At 42.6% G+C, this 13,194-nt stretch overlaps 1 protein-coding gene across 2 annotated transcripts in view; it reads left to right on the plus strand.

The window, feature by feature from the left end:
- The window catches only part of LOC140154948 (mitogen-activated protein kinase kinase kinase 2-like), a 141,542-nt gene that overhangs the window by 22,143 nt on the left and 106,205 nt on the right, over window positions 1–13,194 (plus strand). For both annotated transcript variants that reach the window (XM_072177609.1, XM_072177610.1), the window contains exon 2: window positions 6,114–6,214. The gene's annotated coding sequence lies outside the window, so the exon portion shown is untranslated. The remainder of the gene's footprint in view (window positions 1–6,113; window positions 6,215–13,194) is intronic.

Below are 13,194 nucleotides of genomic sequence, written 5' to 3' on the forward strand. Positions count from 1 at the left end.
TGAACCGGGTACCTCATGGTTAACACATAACACGCTAATCAACTGAGCTATTTGGCCCGCTTCGCTCATAACGGAATTTTTAGATCTATATACTACCGCCGTAAAGCTGGAATCTCCCGGGGAGTCTCCTCAGCAGTTAGTGTGGTTCGCTCTTTTGTGAATGACGCGAAACAAAAGTAGCTGTTGAGGAGACTGATTATTCACTCATAATTCCCTACCCAGAAATCTGACGTACTTTTTAGTATTTAGAAATTGGTAGCCTGTAAAGGTTGATGTTTTTCATGATTTCTCCGGAAATACATCGACTTGGGGCGTCAAAGTTCAGGATAGTAATGAGAAAAATAGTATCTATTATGTGATACCAAAACCTCATCAACAATGAAAAATATCGGGGGGATGATGCTGTCGATCGGGTTACGGACCTTTAATCAGGCCTCTGACAGTAATTTTGCTGATCAGCTGATCCCTCCTGTTCTTTTCCCAGCTCGATTTAGCGATTAACCAGCGATTCCCGCTGTTGTTTTGGTTCCATGCCAGCACCCCCGGTACATGTACGGAGGCCTCCATCTTGGGTTTCGGGGGTGCTGGCGACTGTTGAGGGTCGCCAGCACCCCGAACGCACCCAGCACCATGACTATGCGTAACAGTACGAGTTCCCAACTGCCAATCATCGGGGGTCAATCACCTTGAGCTTGACAACAATATCTGGATAGACTATCGCCAAGTCTTACGTGTAGAGGTGCACAATTTAGGTTAATTTTCGTGATTGAAACGGTATTTTTCTTGTATAAATCTTGGCCCGGATATATAGATAGCGGGATAGTTGGTTGAATTGATGTATGTGATAAATTAAGTTCATGGATGCGCTAAAAATATCATTAAAAAAGTTGTTCAACAAAAAAATGCACTGTAGCAGTCTAGCAGACTTGAAAAAATCTAACCATGGATGCAGCAAGCCGCGATTTTTGCAGGTAATTTTCATTACTGAAACGCGGAGCACAGATGCGATATAGCCAGTAGAAATCGCGGTAGTGTTACAGGATACGCAATGGCAGAAAAATGGCGGCTTACATACCTGTATATATATTATTTGACTGACTGCCTCATTATACCTCATCCCTGACTTAATTAACAGGATTGATAGAGATTTACATTGAAGCCATTAATTGACCAATAATTGCAAGCTTTGTAAACAGGTGTAGCTGTAGTGTTTCAGGATGGCAGAACTGAGCCACTTGTTGTTTGCAATCACCACAGGCTACTTCCGTTCACAGGCAACTACTAGTGAACTTCCTCATCACTAAGGCCAGGTAGCACTACTTTTGGACTCTGTTGTTACTTAGTGTACTATCCAGAGAGGTGCGCTACGCGCTCTAATGGAATGTGCGGAGTGCTTTTGGACGTGTTCATTTTTTTGCGGGTGGATGCATTTATATTTGTTTGCGTTTTCCAACATTTTTACTGACAATTTTGTTATAAAAATTGCAAAAATCACAGGAATTTTAATAAATGCATATCACTTGTTGCTCGAGAAATCGTACAAAATAATGCACTTGTACTGAGGTGTTGATTTGTCTAATGCACTCTCCCCTTCGGGGCTCGTGCATTAGACGCATCAACATCTCAGGAGTCAGTATGTGTGCATTATTTTGTACAATTTCACTCCCAACAAGTGATACGCGTTGATTAACTTATCAGTGGGAAACAGTCACATCGGTTAGTTTTCCTTGTAAGATTTTATGCGGTTAGGGATGATATTTTAATACCATTCTGAGGCATGTTGGCATCATGGATGTGCAAGGAAGGGAAATCCCCAGATGTGTGGGCTGTGTGTCGCATATCAAGTGTTAAGTAGGTATTAAGACTGTGATTGGGGATCTGTTTAAAGGTTTAGGGTTCAGATTTGGGTTAGGATAGTATTTAGGGTTAGGATTATACTTGTAGGATGAGGGTGTGTTAGCACTAGGGTTGGGTTTGGGATGATTCAACTACAGATCACTGATTTTTCCAGGATCTGTATTTAGAGTAACCACCTGCAAAGATCTGTAATGTTTTTATTTTCTGTATACGGTAACACAAATAGGATACTACTATTTGCCGGATGTACACACCAGAAATGAATGTGTGTGACAAGTTATTTTTAGGCCATTTTACGTCAAGGTGCATTGTACTACACTAACACCCTGTGTGTGTGTGTTCTTGAGTTATTTTAGATGGCAGATTTTCAATGTAATATTGATTAGATGCTTTGAATCAAATGCAGTTGGCCCATTCAACCATAGAGCTTGCTTAGTTTTCTCGGATAATGATGCCGAATATTAGCGAATATGTACTGATAATGATTCTAAGGGTGGCATTGCCAGGGTTTTAAGGCAAAATCTTATACAAACTTGGAATATTATTGTCAAATTGGCAACTTTATTCAGCTTTCATTTGGGAGTTGCTGAGTCTATTGTTTATCGTGGGGTCATCGATGAAGCAGTGAGAATTATCACATCGCGATAATTAATACATTACCCTCGTCGAATATGGGTTGTTAATTAGTAATAGTATAACTAGTATGTATGTGTCTTCCTTCACTTCTTCTGACAACTGGTGTATTGTGAGTACAATAATGATACTATAAACAAATTATTTAGTAGTAAACAAACTGACAGTTAATACTGACTGCATAGAATTTATGCATCAAAATGAAATTATTGAAGTGTAAAAGATAATTAATTGCATGAAAATAACTGCTTTTGTATATTCTATGGATACAATAGAGAGTGAATGGACATATGCAAGTTTACTGTACAGTGTATCCCAATAAAAATTCTGGATGAATCACAAAATTGAGAAAGGAATTGTACAATCTGTTTCCTACATTATTTATTCAGTGCAAATTCCATTCAATTTTGTTCAGTGGTTACAAAGAAATGAATGATTTTGTAATGCCTGTCACAATGCAATTCTTTCCAAGTTTGACCTTGAGCCTCTTCATACTTGCTCATGAATTCTAACATCCCTGGACCACTGTGGACTGTTTGATGATCCAGCTTTTCTGTACAATGGTTTAGCCGCAGTCTGTGGCCCTCACGGACTTACGCGCGAGTAACCGAGCGTTCAATCGATGCGCCTCTCTGGATAGTATACTAATAGCAACAGAGCCAAAGTAGTGCTATAGTGGTTGTGATCATCTTGACATTCTGTCATTTGTGTTGAGGTATCTTCAGTTGATTTACGTTGTATGTTGTCATTTTATTCCCAGAGTTCTATGTGTATTTTAAACAAATTCAACATACAGAATGGTTTGTAGCTTTTAAAGCCATATATGATATGTTCAACAGTGACACCCTCAATTTGTTTTGAATTTCTACTTTTTGCATTTTTGTAATGCCCAGGAGATACACTTATGCATTTCATTTCAGTGTGTACTTTTTGAGTTATAACAAAATACCCAGTACTTTTTGGGGGGATACACTGTATAATATGGTGCTTATGTGTTGACCTTAACAATTGTATCAAGGTGGTCTCAAATCAAGCTGAACCCTGCATCTGAAGTGATATCTGAAAGAACTGATGATTGCATCTCTGAGGTCAAGAAATACAATGTTGATGCTTTTTCATTGCTATTTAATATTTTTGTTTGTTTGTATAATTAATTAATTCAGTCATTTGCCTCAAATCAGAAACAGAAAATTTAATTGATATTCATTCAATGAAATTGCCACCCAATTCTATTTTGATGATTTTATGCTAGATTTTATGTAATTTGTTTTGTTTCTGAAACAGAAGCAAGTGCGGGTACATATGCAGATGTGCCCCTACTCTGACATTTTATAAGTCCATCTTTTCATACCAATCCAGGGTAAAACCCCAGGGTAAAACCAGGTGAGACATATATTCCTGGTGAAACCAGGTAGAAAACCAATTGATTCCACCAGGGAAGTGGCACTGATTCCACCCATCACCCACTCACCATGCTCACTATGGAGCCTAAATTCTGTGATTAAAAGTACTAGCAGGTGTATCAAGTTTTAACAAGGATAGAATATTCTTTTTGTTTACTTTGACATTTTATAAGTTCATCTTTTCACGTCAATCCAGGGTAATAATACAAGGTAGACAACCAAATGATTCCACCCATCACCCACTCACAATAGAGCCAAATATCTGTTATTAAAAGTAATTGTAAGAAAAGTAGACAAGTTATTACATTACTTCCTTGTACATATATGACTATCATGTAGCTTTATGTGATCCTCCCATCCACCCCCTGAAAGCTAAAATGTCTTATATAAAGTGTAGTTTACCAACTGGTTTATTTACAACTGAAACCAGTGATAAGACAAGACTTGATGGATAGTAGTACTCTGCTGCAAGGTAAGGACACTGTGGATGCAGCTTTTTTTTGTTTTGCACAGTCAAAACTTGGAATTCCTTATTTATATGGTATATTTTGAATCAAAGCTGTTGCAACCTTTTGGTTTTGATTGGAGGTACTACATGATTGTATGTTTATTAAGGTTTATCGTTGTTAGAGCCTATAGCTGTCTTCTAATTAGTGTGGAAGAGGGCTGTACTGGCCCCTTCACTCACTGTCTGAAAGGGATGCAACATACACAATGTCAGCATGAATATTCGGCTTGAGACCTATTAAGTTCACTGTAATATTTAGTTCATTGTGTTGTGTTCTGATCCTAATTTCTACCATTACTATAACAAAATGTTTGTAGCTGTTGGGAGTAGGATCAAAACTATTCTTCTGGTTTCTGACTTTTTTAATCCAAAAATTAACTTCTAACTTGTTAGGGTGATAGAGTATGATCATCACTTGTGTTATTTGCACATTTTATGATAGTAATGACTTCATTTGCATATATTGCACAATAAACCTTTGTAATTTACAAACCTGTTTTGTGCATTTACATTGCACTTGGGGCACACACTCATGATCTTACTTCTCAGTACAAAGAGGAACTCTGAACATTTGTTTGGTAGTGATATTAACTTCAAGCAACCTGAGCCGGTTTTTGATCTCAATTGATGAATGCAAATTGTCTCACTGATGTTGATTTAGGCAATGATGGCACTTAACATGGGCCCATTTACATCATAGTGTATCAAGAACTTGTCATATAAAATATAATGTGATGAAGGAGATACAAGAGTTTAATGCTCCCTAATAATTCAAATGTAAGTTTCAAGAATGTATGTAGTATCTGGTAGCTGCACTTTCACACATATTTAGAAATAAGTTCTATTTGTGAAATTAATCACAAATATAACTGACAGAATTGCTATATCATCTTCTCCAACCACACATCGCAGACACACATGGAAGAATATCTTTCAATGCAAAGTGACTCTTGTCCATATATATTTAGATGTTGTTTTTAAGTCTCTTGATCTAAATAGAATCTCACTACCATAGAAACTGTGTCATGCAAATGCTCTGTAGCATATAATACTACTTCCTTCTGACTACTGCTGGACCGTCATTGCTGTCAATGACTAGATATGAGGATTTCAAAACAAGCATTGCTAGATGAAATGAGGTCTCTGATTCATTACATCATCAGCAGTGTGGACTGTGGATGGAAGCATATTTTTTGTTAACTTGGTCAGTTAAGTTTGCAGTTATCGTGACCTGCTGTCTGATAGCAGAACTTGTCATGTTTCTAATATATTTGAGTAGCTCATCTGATAAATATTTTATTCTTGTACGTAAATGTAGAAAATGTCAAGATGAACATAGGATCATGAATTTGAACGATAATATTACTGTAATGGTATCAATGCTGATGGTGATGATAGTTGAAATATATTGCGTGAAAATACTGATGTTGACTCTGTGTGTGAGCATCAGGCTTGGTTGTGCTGTTTAAGCCTTGTGTATTTATGGGGAAAGCTGATGAACTTCCTGGATTTGAAATGTATTTTCTCTGTTCCAAACTTGAACCTTAATTCTGGTTTTGATGGTTTATTTAAAGCTAACTTGCAGATAGGGTACTGCACTTGATGGGTGTTACGGATGTATCTTGGAATTTGTGTCAGTGAAGTTTGTACGTACGTAATAAAGTTGGACATGGTGAATCACTAACAATAACTTGTATTGTTTCCTGTTGCAGGTTCTCAATGCACTTTACATTGGTAATGTTTTTGGATATATTAGGAGTGACCCACAACCAATCGCCTTAATGAGAGAACCACCATACATAGACAAACATGGGTAAGTACAGGTTGATTTTTAAATGTAACAAACTCCATCATATGTGATGCGATCAAGCAAAATCAGTCGGAACTTGGAAATATTAAATTTTCAGTTACTAACAGGAAAGTAAACAGCATTTACAAAGCTGCATTTTGCAGAAAACCTCACTAAAATTAAACAATCAGTTTATTATACAGCAATTTCGAAAACAAAAGGAAATATTTCTTTGTTTGGTTATATCTCAAAATCAATATGTCCGAGTTCCGACTGATTTTGCTTGATCGCATCACATATGAAAGCTGGGCCATATGGAAGAACAGAGGGATACTTTTAGAGGGAAATTAAAACATTTTTGACCCAGAGTAAAAAAATAAAGAAATGAACAAACAAACCACAGTTCCCAAATTTTGCATGGTCCAGGAAAACTAGGGCAAACCCACATAGCCCATCTACGCATGTAAACATGTCAAAGCTTAGTTGCGATTATTATGATTATAAGACTACCAGCAAAAAAACATACATTGTTATCAAAATCAAAAATCATTGCATAAATGAAATCAAAGTCTGACAGCTAATCTATCTTTTTTTTGTCCTCTTGACATGTTTTAAATGAAAGGAATGGGAAAAGAAACAGTTTATTGCATTATGGTACATTGGGCCAGGATTAGTATCATAACTTACTATATATGTACCAGTACTGTGCAATAATTATATAATATTGGATGGCATTGAGGGTTGTATAAGAATATACTGGCAAGTGCAGTATATTCTCATACAACCCAAAATAAAGCCATCCAATATTATTATTATTATATAATCAGGCATGAGAATTTTCAGTTTAAAAACTGAATTCAGTTTTTTTTATAGTCAAAATTTCCGCAACTTTATTTAATTTCAGCCTGTTTTTGGTACTTTTTGCCCAATTTCACGCGCATTTTCAGTTTTTTTCATTTTTTTTTAGAAAGTGCAGTCTCATGCCTGTATAATATGAAGCTTTTTCTATGCATGTTTAGTACCAAAGTATCAAACTAAACATGCTGGGTGCCATTTGGAATCCAGTCGTTTAGTGTAATCATTTTCATCATGTTTGCCGGCGGTACAAAACAACAAACTGCGTAACTCAATCAATTACGCCTGCTTTGGTTCTCCGCATGCCTTGGTATGCCGCAGAACACGCTACAAGTTGCGAAAGCGACAAGCAAAATGTGCGCGCCTGTTCAGTATCAAAATTATCTTGCACGGTGTTACCGTGCAGTATTAAAAATGTGTGGTATAGCTAAAAGCTTCGTATTATATAATAATGTACATGTATGTTATTGCTTTTTCAAGGTTTCCAAATTTGGAGGGTCATTTGCTGTTATCAGCAATTTTTTTGCACACCTGCACCTTTCCTAAATTGATATTCTAAAACGAAAATGTTATGTTTTTCTTAATATCTTTATTCCAATTTTGGCATATATTTTTATCCTTTAGTTGATAAGAATTCTGTAATCTAATTGGTCAAACACCACTTGGATAAAAATCTGTATTACCTGCGTACTAATTGTACACTTATACAGGCAGGTAATATATTCCTGTGTATTCCTAACATGCATGCACAGTGTTCTAAATTGATAAGGCCAAAAAAAAAAGGTTTGTCTCAAAGCTCACAGGTGGTTTGACTTTGAAAACAAATGCGTAATGCGATTTTTTTCCCCCAACTTTTTTATGGTATTTTGAGAAAAAAAGTCTGATTTTCGCCGAATTTTTCTGGAATTTTTGTCAAATCGTGCAATTTTACAAATGCGCGCACAAGCTTTGAAACAAACCTTTTTTTTTTTGGCCAAAGTTACCAGTATTTTACATCAGTAATTACCTGAGTTTCCTTTTTGAACTTCTCCCACATTGCATTGGAAACTATTAATTTTGATCATTGAAACAAAAGGTACGGTACTATATTAAGATATCCTGAATACTAGTAGCAATTCATCTCATTTAGTGTAATATGTATTCCAAGTAAAAAGTAAAACAGTATTGTGTGAAGGTAACCGTTTGATTTTCTAACCATGCATTTTCTAACCATGCATCATGTTTTTGAGAACTAGTAGTGATCAATCTTATTTAGTATGTATTCCAAGTAAAACAATTTCCTGAAGGAAACATTTCGATTTTCTTTAAAGGTCTGTGACCCGATCGACAGCATCATCCTCTCGATTTTTCTCATTGTTGATGAGTTTTTGGTATCATTTAATAGATTATATTTTTCTCAAATTACCATCCTGTATTTTCGGAGAAATCAAGAAACAAACAGGCTATACTGGTAGCCACCTTCGACATTCTGGGTAGGAAAAAATAATTCCGTGAATAAGAGCGGTGTTACTCTCAAGCCAATTCGAACGGAAATACATGTAGGTCCGAAATAATGAGGGCGCTATAATGATAAACGCTTAAAACAAAAATAAAGAAATACATAAGGGATGAAATAAATACAAAACAAGACTTTATCTTGATAAGTATGATACGAGGAATATGAAAAAAAATATGAGAAAAAATGTCCCCACTATAAAATTAATTAATTAAAAATATTATAAAAAACCCATTTTTTCATCAAAACAAATCCTAAAATAAAAGATAGTGTAAAATGTACGTAATGATAATATACAAAATTAAAAGGAAATGTATCAGGGTCAAATTAAAATAAAAAGAATGATATAGACTCAGTACACGGTCGATCTTACCGCTTCCGATGTTGATTAAGATACTTCTTGCATCGATCCCGAGATGCGGAAAAACCAATAGTCATTTTGTCCCACATAAATGAATAAATAACAAAACCCCGATCCCCGGTGGACTCACCCAAAAGGTGACGCCACACCATATGATCGTCCCTTATCCTCCTTGGTCTCCGACTGACACAGACGTGCCTATCGATTGTTCATAGCACTGTGTATCAATTTCTCGACCAAGGCGAGATATACGGTTGTAGTTTCACACCTTAGGTTAAACCAAACCGGTATTGTTCGGCTGAGGATAGTTTTGACGGCATTTTATGGCGAAAAAGTGACAAAAAACGATCCAAAACTTAGCTACATATCGTGCCTCCGTTTGTATACGGGACACACGAGCAATTCAAAATGGCCGCTCGTTGACGCCATTCATTTTGTTTCCCACGTAAAACAACCATTGCAGCCTGTAAGTTACAATAGATGTTTGTACATACACATTGTATTTCATGTACGGTAGGTTATTGTTGCTATGTTAGGGTGATTACTCTATCGTTATGTCTTCATTACCGTCCAATAAAGACGAGTTAATCAGATATTCATACGGTGGGGATTGGTAGGGACCCGCCTGACATTTTAGTAATAAAGTTAGCCAGTCCTTACTTTACCACTAACGTTAGCGACCAGCCTCCGTGCTCAGGTTTGCTTACTGGGCTTGAGTCGCGTGTTGGGGGGGGTAGTGCCCTCCCTTTCTCCTCGCTTCGCCTCGCCCTGTCGGGCTTGCCCTTCCTGGTGACGGAGCGGGACCCACACCCGCCCTGTTTCACCCACAGGGCGTGCTCACGATCTTCTAGATGTCTGTCGTGTGCTTAGGACTCTCCGAGTTCCAGCTTGACGATTGGGATAGGCTCCGTCATCGCCATAGGACGAAGAAGAAATCTACCAAGGGCACTGGTAAGGTCGATTCGGTGGATTCTGCTGTGACAGCCCCTATGGGTCATGGCAGGTCTGCTTAAGGGGCTCCGGTCCCCGGACAAGCAGGAGGATCCATCGGGACTGCTAGCGCGTCCAAAGGCTCAGCAGCCAGCGAAAGCACTGACTATACGTCGGAGCAAAGTAGCAGGCAGCAGAGCGGTAACCACCAGCGGAAACCCTAGCGGGTTTTGCAGCAGGAGGATACCAGTCGACACGGTAGATTCTGCTGTGACAGCCCCTATGGGTCATGGCAGGTCTGCTTAAGGGGCTCCGGTCCCCGGACAAGCAGGCGGTTCCTTCGGGACTGCTAAGCGCCCAAAGGCTCAGCAGCCAGCGAAAGCACTGACTATACGTCGGAGCAAAGTAGCAGGCAGCAGAGCGGTAACCACCAGCGAAAACCCTAGCGGGTTTTGTAGCAGGAGGATACCAGTCCTCTAGCGAAAATCCTCACGGGTTTTTAGCAGGAGGACACCCGCCTGTTGCAGGCATATCTACGGGCTCAAACAGCCACAGTAGTAGCCAGCGACGGGCAGCATGCAAGGGTACCCGGGCTTGCCTGGGTTGAACCCTAGCATGCATGGGTTCAGCAGAGACGATACCGCTGCTAACGCTGTGGGTGTAGTCTTAGCAGAACCAACTGGGGTTGTCACACGGCAGCGCCCATGGCGGGACCGCCGAGTGATACCCTGGGCCCTAGAATAGCTGCTGGCTGTCCACAGGGACTGGCTGGCGATTATTCAGGGGTTGGGCTCGCAGTCTCTCACGGGACAGCGACCCAGGTGCATTCGGTGGCAGCTACAAAGACGAGCTACGGCTTGACTTCAGTGGTAGCCGCTATGCACCCGCCCATAGCTGCCGTGAGGGGTCCGCCACACACAGCGACCTTGGGCGGCTCTAGAGGGTACAGTAAGTAGCTTGAACAGCCTAGCTGATCAACAACCCACTTATGTCCTCGAGAGCCAGCGGAGCGTGGGTGATCCATTACCGCAATGGGTCAATTACCTCTCTTGATCGATCACTGTCAAATCAACAGGGCATAGCTCCATTGATTGACGCTGCCTATTCAGGTGGCGAGGTGATTGATCGGGGTATGCACGCTCAGCTACCCGTGGTACTAGGCAAGCTCCCTCTAGCCAAGGGACAGCCGGTATAGCGGGTACCCATACACGGCTTGATTCCCTTGCGGGGAACGCAGTGAGGCATGGGTACAGTGGTACACAGCCGGAGCCCTCACGGGCACCTACGCTGGAACCACGCATACAGCGGTACACAACCGGAACCTCACGGGTACCCATGCTAGTACCGCACCGGTACCACGCCAGCACACAGCTTGATCCCCCAAACAGGGAACGCAGTCTGGCGAGGGTACAGCGGTCCACAGTTGGGAACCCTCACGGGTACCCACGCTGATACCGCACCGGTACCGCAGCACCGCTTTAGTCGCCACAGTCTCTGTGGCAACAAGGGGAGGCGGTGCTGGTACTGCAGTACCATGGGGTTACCCTGGTGGCGGATCCTTTCAGGGTCAGCTGCCGGCTGGGTATGCCCCGTGGTACCCGCCGCAGGGTGTTTCTTCCACGGCCTAGCACCGTGGCAAGTGTCGCCAGCTAGCGATGGCCACGCAGTACCAACATCAGCTGTTGACCAGGCCAGCCGGCATGGGGCTAACCCAGATCTTGATCAGGGTAGGCCCCGTGCTGCTAGCGCTAGGACGACGGCTGCGAGAGCATGCGGACCCAGTGGTGCCATGGCGGATACCTCAGGGTCTTGCGGGAGTACTCCCTCTTCTGCTGGCAGGTAGTCGGCGAGCCACACAGTGGTTATGCCTTCTTACCCGCTTTCAGATGCCCGTCCTCAGTTACCGTCATCATCGGAGCATGATACGGATACTGTGGGCGAGGGAAAGGAGTCGGAAGCTGAGTCCGGTAGTGACATCACTACAATCTCCTTCCCCCGCTGCCCCGCGAGGGGAGCAACAGCACTGATCTTCCTCCGGACACCCCTAAGGGGGAGTCCATGGAGGAGGACCAGGGGATCCTTTCAGTAGGATGCTCAGCTGCTGCTTCCTCACAGGGACGCCTGCACTCTCATTCCCGCAAACCTCACGGGTAGATATCGTGAGGGCTGTCGAGCTCAGTAGAGCTATGACGCCGCGTGCTTGCACGCTTCCTCTGCGCGTAACGTGGGAGGACCACGGGACCTACCTGAGGGGATCCGAGAGGGACCCACATGTCGTCCAGCGACGCTCAGACAACATCTGAGCTCTTCCGCGAGGTGAGCCTATTAGCGGTGCTAACAGCTAGCCTCAACGAGAGCTCCATGGGCCTAGCCCATAGGGTGTCCACGCAGCGCCGGGGGGAGGGGCCTGCCACTCCAATCGCTCAACGCGATGGAAAGGCAGGGTCCTTTTTCTTTTTTTTTGCTTCTGCGCTACGGTGGAGGACCGTGCAAAGAAGCTACCAACGGGAGCACTCTGAAGAGGTCGGAAACTGCCCTTACCATGGGTAGGAGCTCCGACTTCAGCAGGCCGTGCACCACCAACAGTACCCGAGCCCACTACCTCTGCAGCACCCATTTCTGGGAGGCGCAAGGGTAGCACAGGAACAGCTGGCAAGCCCGAAGAAGAGCAAGCGCTCTTCCAAGGGAAGCTAGGCAGAGCATTCCTGGGGGCTCAGCGGTTTTTCCACAGGGGATCTCCCAGTGGATCGACCGCTTATGGCTTTCACCCAGAGGTGGGAAACCATCTCTTTGAGCGCCTGGGTATGGGCAGTGGTGAGTGGGGGCGACAGACTGGCAACCCAGTCTCCCCACATTCTGCCTGCACATTTCAGAGGTCCACAGTAGTGCCGTCAGACGGCCCCCAGCGGCGGGCACTACTGACAGGGATCACACAGCTTCTCACGAAGCGGGCGATTGTCCCGGTCTACCCCCCGTTCTACGGGTGATCTTGGAGCCATTGGCTCCAAGGAAGACCGGCGACGGGAGCCCCATCCGGAACCGCAGGCTGTTGAACACGTTCTTCAGGCCCAAGAGGTTCAGAATGGGGACTCTCGCCTCGGTGCTAGCCTGCCCCATCAGGGGCATGGGAACAGCATCGCTAGATCTCTCGGACGCCTATCTGCATATGCCAATCGCCTCTCAAGATCGGAGGCATCTGCGCTTCTAGGTACAGGATCAAAATTACCAGTTTTGATACCGCCATCCGCCTGTCCATCTCTCCCAGGGTGTTTAACACTCTTGGTCAGAGCGGTGGCAGCGTACCTGAAGCACAGGGGTGTCAACATCAGTTGCTACCTGGACGTATGGCTCATATACGGACGC

This window comes from Amphiura filiformis, chromosome 6 (genome assembly GCF_039555335.1).
Source record: "Amphiura filiformis chromosome 6, Afil_fr2py, whole genome shotgun sequence".
Classification (NCBI taxonomy): Eukaryota; Metazoa; Echinodermata; class Ophiuroidea; order Amphilepidida; family Amphiuridae; genus Amphiura; species Amphiura filiformis.